The following is a 10,000-nucleotide window of genomic DNA, read 5'->3' as shown; positions in this document are numbered from 1 at the left end:
GCTCCTTCTCCTCCTTCTTCATCTTCTTCTCCCCTTCCCCCCATCTCCTCCTTCTCCTCTTTCCTTTCATTTTCTTCCCACCCTCTAATCCTTGCCCCCCTCCCCTCCCCCTAACCCAACACATCGCATCCTCCTCCTCCTATTTTCTCCCCCCTTTCTGCTCCCTTTCCTCTGCCACTTTTCTCCCCCTCTTTCAACCACCCCCAACCCCCTATCCCCAACTCCCAACCCCACGTCTCCTGACCCTGGGTTGTCACGTTTTCCCACCAGATACTTGCCTGTTTCCCGTCGACGGTCACACGCGCTCTACCAAGCTTCTGAGAGGTCACGTGGACGCTGTCTGGCTGTTTGGCTGTCGGGTTGTCTGTCTGTCTTTGGCTATGTCTGTTTTATGTCTGTCTGTATTTGTGTCTGTTTCGTTTTGTTGATTGTATGTTTGTGCCCATATCTGTTTTTCGTCTATTTGACAGTCTGTTTTTTTTTGTCTGTGTGTTTGTGGGTCCCTTCTCCTTTTTCTATTTTCACTTTGTCTGTCTGCCTCTCCCTATATTATCAGTCTCTCATGCAATTATAGTATTAGTTTCTCGTTTCCCCCTTCTCTTTTCTCACCCCCTCTCCTCTCTCCACTCTCCTTTTTCTCCGATTCACCTTATTACCACCCCCCCTCCTTTTTTTTTGTCTCTTTACTCTTATTCGATTTCACTTTAACGGAATTATCTTCTCATCATCATTATCATTACACCCAAAGTGAGCGTGATGGCAGTCTATACCTTCTTAAATGGTTCCATCAAGTAATTTAGTCTTGATCTGTATTACCTCTGCTTACATAATAACTTAAATAATTGCACACGCAAACACACACACGCAAACGCTCACACACAAGCACACAGACACACCCACACGCACACAGACACACCCACACGCACACGCACGCAAAGTGGTCACGTCCGCACGCACTAATCTAAAGGTGCATCTGGCCAGTGTACACAACCGTAGCATGACGGCTCTCAGATGGAGTGTCTTGGGTCTCGCGTTGAAGGGGGAAGGTGGGGAGGAGATGGGAGAGAAAGAGAGAAATGTGGAGAGAGGGGGGAGGGAGGGAGGGAGAGGGAGAGAGGAATGGAGAAAGAGAGGGGGAGGGGGGGAGGGAGGGAGGGAGGGAGAGGGAGAGAGGGAAAGAGAGAGAGAGAGGGAGAGAGAGAGAGAGAGAGAGAGAGAGAGAGAGAGAGAGAGAGAGAGAGAGAGAGAGAGTAAGAGAGAGAGAGAGAGTAAGAGAGAGAGAGAGAGTAAGAGAGAGAGAGAGAGAGAGAGAGAGAGAGAGAGAGAGAGAGAGAGAGAGAGAGAGAGAGAGAGAGAGAGAGAGAGAGAGAGAGAGAGAGAGAGAGAGAGAGAGAGAGAGAGAGAGAGAGAGAGAGATAGATAGATAGAGAGAGAGAAAGAGAGAGAGAAAGAGAGAGAGATCGAGAGAGAGTAAGAGAGAGAGATCGAGAGAGAGAGAGAGAGAGTAAGAGAGAGAGAGAGAGAGAGAGAGTAAGAGAGAGAGAGAGAGAGAGAGAGAGTAAGAGATAGAGATAGAGAGAGAGAGAGAGTAAGAGAGAAAGAGAAAGAGAAAGAGAAAGAGAGAGAGAGAGAGAGAGAGAGAGAATAAGAGAGAAAGAGACAGAGAAAGAGAGAGAGAGAGAGAGAGAATAAGAGAGAAAGAGACAGAGAAAGAGAGAGAGATAGTAAGAGTAAGAGTAAGAGTGAGAGTGAGAGATATAAAAAGGGCTGGCCATCCCTCCCCACAGCCTTTCCGTGGCGTCGGCGTTTCGGCCGCGTGTGGTACGGACGGACGGACGGTCCGGTCCGGTCCGTGAGGGACGCGTACCCAATTACACGGCACATGGTCTCTTTCGGGCGAAACGCTGGCCATCTGATCATTATGGAAATCTCCCATTGCATTACCATAATTGCCGGGGGTGTTGACGTGTGTGGCAAATAGATTGATATCAAGGTGGGCCAGAATTAAATGGATCTGTCTATCAACGCTACACCCTATACGCACGGCTACACTCTGATTTGTGTGCGTGTTGCCAAAGGCTGAGGGTGTGTGCGGGTGTGTGTGTGTGTGTGCGGGTGTGTGTGTGGGTTTGTGTGCGGGTCTGTGTGTGTGTGTGCGGGTGTGTGTGTGTGTGTGTGTGTGTGTGTGTGTGTGTGTGTGTGTGTGTGTGTGTGTGTGTGTGTGTGTGTGTGTGTGTGTGTGTGTGTGTGTGTGTGTGTGTGTGTGTGTGTGTGTACGGGTGTGTGTGCGTGTGTGTGTTTACGGATGTGTGTACGGGTGCGTGTACGAGTGAGTGTACGGGTACAAGTACGGGTGTGTGTTCGTGTGCATGTATGTATGTGTACATGTGTATGTGTGTGTATGTGTGTGTGTATGTGTATGTGTATGTGTATGTGTATGTATGTGTGTGTATGTGTATGTATGTATGTGTGTGTGTGTGTGTGTGTGTGTGTGTGTGTGTGTGTGTGTGTGTGTGTGTGTGTGTGTGTGTGTGTGTGTGTGTGTGTGTGTGTGTGTGCATGCGCGCGTGCATGTGTAAGTCGTATGGTGTATAGTCATTCTTGAAAGTCATCGCATCCTTTGATGTCAGTGCAAGTCTCATGAAAAAGCATGCAATGCTTTTAAAAGACAGTAGACATTAATAAAAAAGATAAAAGGAAACATGCATGCACATTAGCTTCATGCATTATGGTAAAATAACAAAACATATTACCGTGGAAAAGTTTTTTTTTCACAAGAAAATATTTCCAGAGAGTGTCAGAGAAAGTGAAAGTGAAGGAGAAAGAGAAAGAGAAAGAGAGGAAGAGAGAGAGAGAGGGGAGAGAGGGGTAGAGAGAGGAGAGAGAGAAGAGAAGAAAAAATGAGAGAGGAGAAGAAGAAAGAGGGAGAGAGAAGAGAAAGAGAGATGATGAGGAGGAGACACGTACATGTAAAAGTATAGTCATGCAAAGGACTACCGATAAGATAATAGAAAAAAACAACAACAACAGAAAACCTAAACGCTATAAAAAGAAAAGAAAAACAAAAGGAGACGTCCTGCATGACAACCTCATGCCCTCTCCCTTGCCCATTCCCTTAAAAAAGTACAAGTTCCTCCTCCCTACTTTACCTTCTCTTCTCTTCTCTTCTTCTCCCTCCTTCTCCTTCCTCTCCCTTCCCCTGACCTCTAAGTCCCACCTCCTCTACCCTCGTTTCCCTTCCGCCAAGTCCCTTCGAGTCCCCCAACTCTCCCTCCTCTCCAGTTCCCTCCTCCTCTACCCTCGTTTCCCTCCTTTCAAGTCCCTCTTCCACCTTTGCCCTCATTTCCCTCCCTTCAAGTCCCTCGTCCCACTCCCTCTAGTTCCCTCCTCCTCTACCCTTGTTTCCCTCTATCCAAGTACATCTAAATCCCCCATCCTCCCATCCCTCCCTCCATCCCCCGACCCCTCCCTCTATCCCCCCTGCTCCATCTTCCCACCTTAAAACCCTTCTTTCCTCTATCTGCCTCCGTTTCCCTCCATCAAAGTTTCTCAAAGTCCCCCAACCTCCCCATCCCCCCTCTATCCCCCACCCCTCCCTCTATCCCCCACCCGTCCCTCCATCTTCCCACCTTTAAACCTTTCTTTCCTCTCTCTGCCTCCGTTTCCCTCCATCTAAGTCCCCGATCCTCCCCATCCCCCCCTATATCCCCCACCCCTCCCTCTATCCCCCACCTCTCCCTCCATCCCTCCATCTTCCCACCTTTAAATCCTTCTTTCCTCTCTCTCTCTCTCTCTCTCTCTCTCTCTCTCTCTCTCTCTCTCTCTCTCTCTCTCTCTCTCTCTCTCGTGGCGTCGGGGGGGGGAGGGAAGCGGCCATCCCGGGGCGCGTCACCAGGGGTCACAGTTCCTCCCGCCGGGGCACCGAGAGCGGACGTGGGCCATATTCGTGTGCAGGAACCATTGCAAGGCCGCGCCCGGGGGTGTCGTCACTTCCTTCTCTCCTTCTCCTCCTCCTCCTTCGCATTCGTCTCTCTTTTTTCTCTATTTTTTTTCTCTCACTCTCTCTCGCTCTCTCTCACTCAATCACTCCCTCACTTATTCTCTTCGGGAAATGAAGAGAAATTTCGAGATAAACAGAAAAGAGAAGAGACGAGAAGAGGATGAGAAAAGAGAAGAAAAGAAAAATAGTAATGGAACGAAAAGATACGGCAAAAGTAAGCGAGGGGAGAAAGAAAAGAGAAAAGCGAGAAAAAAAAAAAAAAAAAAAAAAAAAAAACGAGGAAGAAATACACATGAAAAAAACAGACGAAGATCTCTCTATAAAAGAGAAAAAAAGAAAAAAAAAGAAAAAAAAGAAGATAAAAATTACGATTACGCGCAGAACCCCGACCTGAAATCGGCCGGGAGTTCCGTTGGCGCCGTGGACGGGCGCCCGAGCGAGCGTCTTGCCTCTCGCTCCCGTGGCGCCAGTACAAGAGAAGGAGAAGGAGAAGGGAGAGAAGGAGGATAAGGAGGTGGAAGAGGAGAGCAAGAAGGAAAAGGATTAGGAGAAGAAGGAGAAGGAGGAGGAGAAGGAGAGGGTGGGGGAGAAGGAGGAAGAGAGGGAGGGGGAGGGGGAGAAGGAGGAGTATAGGGAGTAGAGGGAGGAGGAGGAGGTGGAGAAAAGGAGGAAGGAAGAAGAAGAAGAAGAAGAAGAAAAGAAGGAAGAGAGGGAGAAGGAGTAGGAGAGGGAGGAAGAGGAAGAGGAAGAGGAAGAGGAGGAGAGGGAGGAGGAGGTGGAGGAGGAGAGGGAGGAGGAGGAGGATAGGGAAGAGGAGGAGGAGAGGGAGGAAAAGGAGGGTGAGAAGACGAAGAAGGAGGAGGAGATGGAGAAGGAGAAGGAGGTGGAGGAGAGGAGGAGGAAGAAAGAGGAGGAGGAGAGGAGGAGGAAAAAAGAGGAGGAGGAGGGAGAGGGAGAGAGAGAGAGAGAGAGAGAGAGAGAGAGAGAGAGAGAGAGAGAGAGAGAGAGAGAGGAGGAGGAGGAGGAGGAGGAGGAGGAGGAGGAGGAGAGGGAGAGAGAGAGAGAGAGAGAGAGAGAGAGAGAGAGAGAGAGAGAGAGAGAGAGAGAGAGAGAGAGAGAGAGAGAGAGAGAGAGAGAGGGGGAGAGAGAGAGAGAGAGAGAGAGAGAGAGAGAGGAGAGAGAGAGAGAGAGAGCAAAAGGAGAGAAGAGAAAGAGAGAGAGAGAGAGTAGAAGAGAGAGAGGGAGAGAGAGAGAGTGGGAGGGGGAGGATGGGGTGGGGGGGGGGGGGGAGAGCGAGAACCAGCTAGAGAAGGCAGAGCGAGAGGGCGAGCTGAGCGGAGGAGCATAGAGAGAGAAGAGGAGAGAGGAGAGAGAGAGAGAGAGAGAGAGGGAGGAGGAGGAGGAGGAGGAGGAGGGGGAGGAGGAGGAGGAGGAGGAGGGGGAGGGGGAGGAGGAAGAGGGGGAGGGGGGGGGAGGAGTAGGAGGAGGAGGAGGAAGAGGAGGAGGAGAGAGAGGAGGAGGTGGTAGCGGTGCGCGTGTGTGAGAATGGACAGCTCCTCCACCCTCTCCTCCGTCTCTCCCTGCCTCTTGCTGCGCCTTACGCTGTCTATTGCTCTTTATTCTGTCTGTTTGTCTCGTTCTTTCTGTTCTTCTTTCTTTCTCTCTTTGTATTTTGTTATCTTTGTTCTGTCTGGTTGCTTGTTTCTTTTTCTCATTCTCGATCTCTCTCGGTCTTGTGTTTCTCTCACCCCCTCCCCCCCATCTTTTTTCCCTCCCTTCTCTCTCTCTCTTTCTCCCCTCCCCTCTCTCTCTCTCTCTTCTTAACATTATTTCTCTCCCCTTCCTTCCCTCTCATTTCTCACTCATCTCTCTCTCTCTCTCTCTCTCTCTCTCTCTCTCTCTCTCTCTCTTCTTAACCTCATTTCTCTCCCTCTCCTCTCGCCCCCCCCTATCTTTTTTCCCTCCCTTCTTCTCTCTCTCTCTTTCTCCCCTCCTCTCACTCTCTCTTCTCTCTTACTCTTCTCTCTCTCTTTCTCTTCTCTCTCTCTCTTTCTCCCCTCCCCTCTCTCTGTCTTCTTAACCTCATTTCTCTCCCTCTCCTTCCCTCTCTCTCTCTCTCTCTCTTTCTCTTCTCTCCCTCTCCTTCCCTATTTTTCTCCCTCTCTTTTTTCTCTCTCTCCTCTCTCCTCCCTCACTCACTCACTCTCTCCCTCCTTTTTCTCTATCTCCCCCTTACTCTCTCTTCTCACTCCTACACCTCTCTTCTTCACTCTCATCTTACCCCTCTTATCTCTTCTCCTCCTTCCACTCCCACCCTCTCCCTCCTAAGACTAATAAAAAAACCGGGTTGCTTTATTGGGTTGCGACGCAATCAAAATTACTCAACAATACATCAACTGAAGAAAAAGTAATACGATTCCGGAACCATCAATGACTAATCCAAGGGGTAGGTAAGAAAACGGACTAAGAACGTGCATTTCAAAAGGATCCTACATCATGCATAAGTAAACCTAAAAAACACACACATAAATAACAAGAACAACAAACGCAACATGATCAAAAGAAAACAACAACTACAACAACAACAACAAAAAATGACCGATTGAAGAAAATGACATCAATAAGCGAGGATAATAGCAGATTTGTACACCAGCAATATCGTGACTCCCAACTATGTCTCGACCAATGACAGTTTCAATAAACCCAAGCAGGATAACTTCAATAATGCAATCATGCCAACAAATATTTTCGATTATGGCCATAGCCATTTGGATTTGTAGGAGGAGCGAGGGAGCGTGAGGAGAGAGAGAGGGGGAGTGGGAGGGCTGAAGAGGGAGAGAGCCGGAAGGAAGGGGAAAGGGGGAAGGGAGGTGGAGGGGGAGTTGGAGAACGATGGGGGGAGGAGAAGAGCGAAGGGGGGGGCGGCCGGATTATGGAGAGGGAGGGAAGGACCGAATGGGGAGAGGAGATGTTTGAGGGGAGAAAAGAGAAGAAAGAAAAATGGAAAAGAGGAAAAACATAAAAAAAAGAAGGAATGGAAGGAGAGACGAGAGAAGGGGAAGGGGGAAGGGGGAGGGGAAAGGGGAGAAGGAAGGGGAAGGGGAAGAGGAGGGAGAAAGCGAGAGAGAGTGAGGGGAAGGAAAAACTGGAAAAGAGTAGATAGAACGAGGATAGATAGAGAAGGGGGATAGGGGGGAAGGGGGGGAGGGGAGGGGGGGGAGGGGGAGGGGTAGGGCGAGGGGGGGGGAGAGAAGGGGAGGGAATATTTGAAGAGTGAGAGAGAGAAAGAGGTAGGGAGGAGAGGAGGGAGCAGAGAAGAGAGAGAGAGAGAGAGGAGCGAGGAGAGGAGAAGTGTAGAAGGAGGAGAGGAGGAGGGGAGAGAAGGAGGAGAGAGAGGAGGAGAGAGAGGAGAGGGGAGAGGAGGGAGAGAGGAGAGAGTAGAGAACGGAGAGGAGAGACGAAGAGGAGAGCGAAGTGAAGAGAACAGAAAAAGAGAGAGCAGGAGGAGAGGAGAGGAGACATGGAGGAGGGAGAGAGAGAGAGAGAGAGAGAGAGAGAAAGAGGGGGGAGGGGGAATCACAATGACACAGCGGAACAAAAATCCACTTGGCTTTACCACATCCATCCATCAATATCAACAGCATCATTGATCACGCATAATTCGAGGACCATTCGTTATCATTAAAACGACTCCTTTCTTTCCTCTCCTTTCCTTGCTCAACACACGAAAGAAAAGAAACGAAAAGAAAAAAGAAAAGAGAAGGAACTAAACACATAGTCCTGAATGAAAAAGTAAAAAGTAAACAAAAAAAAATCTAATTCGCGTCTCCTCGAAGTCTATGAAGAAAGAAGAAAAGACGAAATAGAAAAAAAAGGGGGGGATGGGGGGAAGAAGGCTAAAGACGAAGAAAGTCCCCGAGTACAACAAAAAAGTCATAATTCCCATCTCCAATAAGTCCTAGAGGAGAGCGGGCCAACAGCATCTCATAAGCGACGGGAGAAGGCCGCTCTCGCCCTGACCTTGCAATGGACAATGGGGGAAACTACTCACTCTCATCTCAGTCGTCTCGCACTCGAAGGCCTGCCAACAGAAGCGTCATGGCGGCATGGGAATATCTGCCGTCTCGAATAGCTAGGTTCGGGTTGCGATATTCGTGAGAGGTGTTACAAAGGTTGGTGTTTGTTAGGTTATTACTTTTGTTAAATGTTATGTTCAGAGGGAATTTTGAATATGTATCGAAACTCGAGATGAAGTGTTTCGGTCTTCACAAGTTCGAATTCGACCGCGAAACATTGTTCACTGTTGGCAGCTGTCTTTTTTCGCCAATGGAATATTATATTCGCACGAGAAAACCCGCCCCCCCCCCCCCCCCCCCCCCCCTCCAAAAAAATTATAATCATCTCCCCATTCTCTTCTCAAGAACAATCAACCCATTTTACAAAAACGAAAAAAATAGATAAAATAAAATAAAATCTCCCAATTCCAGCTGATTTGGGAAACACACTTGCAAATGAATTTTTTGTTTTCGTTTTTTGTTTTTTTGTTTTTTAAGCGTGTTGTTCATTGACGCTTGGCTGGGGAGTGAATAAGTGGTAACGTTCGTGCAATTATCATTATCACTTCATTAAAACAAAGGAGAAAAACATTACACCTAATCATCTAATGGGAGGAAATGGGTCCGTAACGCACCCTTACCCCCCCTCCTATTTCTTATTACCCCCCCCCCCCTTCGTCCACGCAATCCCGTAAATAAAAATGATGAAAATAAGATATACAAATAAATCCAATGAAATAAAAAAAACTATAAACAAATAGACAGATAAAAGAAAATAAGTAGAAAGTGTAAAAAAAATAAATAAATAAACAAAAATAATCAGACAACCAAAGGAAAAAAATAAAAATAAAAAATCAGAATCATCTGATAAGTAAACTAATAAAAACAATAACAATAACAACAACAACAGCCCCCACCTTCCACAACAACAAATAATAATAATAATAATAATAATAATAATAATAATAAATAAAGGCGATCTAACCCGTTTTCGATTCCTGCAAGAGGTGGCGACGGGGTTTCTCCTCATGATCTTTCTCCTCCTTCTTGCTTCCTCTCTTCCTCTTCCTTTTTTTTCTATTCTTTTCTTGCTCGTCATACTTTTTTTCTGTTTTTATTTATCCTTTGCTCTTCTTCTTCCTCAATCTCTCCTCTTTCTCTTATTTTTGATCCTACACCTCATTGTTCTTAATATCCTCATCCTCTTCCCTCTGTTTCTTCTCCTTCTCCCTCTGCTTTCTTCTCCTCTTCCTCTGTTTCACCTTCTCCTCCTTCTCCTTCTTCTGTTTCTTCTTCATCTCCTCCTCCTCCTCCTCCTCCTAAAATCCATAAGGACTACGAGATCACTCGGACCAAAGGGAACGAGGAACCTTACGGCACATTTAAATGGCGTGACCATGTGTTCCTTATGCGCCTCCCCCTCCCCCTCCCCCCATACCTGGACTCCTTTTAGTTTCCTTTGCGTTTTACATCCTTTGAAAAAGGAGTCCCGACTAGTTCCCACGTTTCTTGTAGGCATGATAGGATGTAGTGGGATGGTTTATGGTTGACTCTTTGAACGGTTATCGTCCTTTGGCATAGTATGATATATATATATATATATATATATATATTTCAAATCATCATTTGGCATAGTGTAATGACGTTTTTATTTTCATTATCATAATTTTTTTTTTAAGGGGGTATCGGCATTTGGCATAGTGTAATGATTTTTTTTTATATGCAACAACATTGTTCTGCCGTAAGTGGGCGTTACAATGGAAGTGGCAATTATGTAATCATGCGGCGACAGGGATAATGACGGGGATGGTAATAATGACAACTGCAGCATCAGCAACAATTATTTTAGTGATGGTTATGATCTTGCATGAAACGGTAACGTCTACTTGCAACAGTACCGGTAATTGTATTAGAACTAGTATTAGTGATAATGATGATGATAAGA

This window comes from Penaeus japonicus, unplaced genomic scaffold (assembly GCF_977035675.1).
Source record: "Penaeus japonicus unplaced genomic scaffold, GWHDUDI00000001_assembly GWHDUDI00000007, whole genome shotgun sequence".
Taxonomy (NCBI): Eukaryota; Metazoa; Arthropoda; class Malacostraca; order Decapoda; family Penaeidae; genus Penaeus; species Penaeus japonicus.
Note: the sequence above shows the minus strand (reverse complement) of the source record.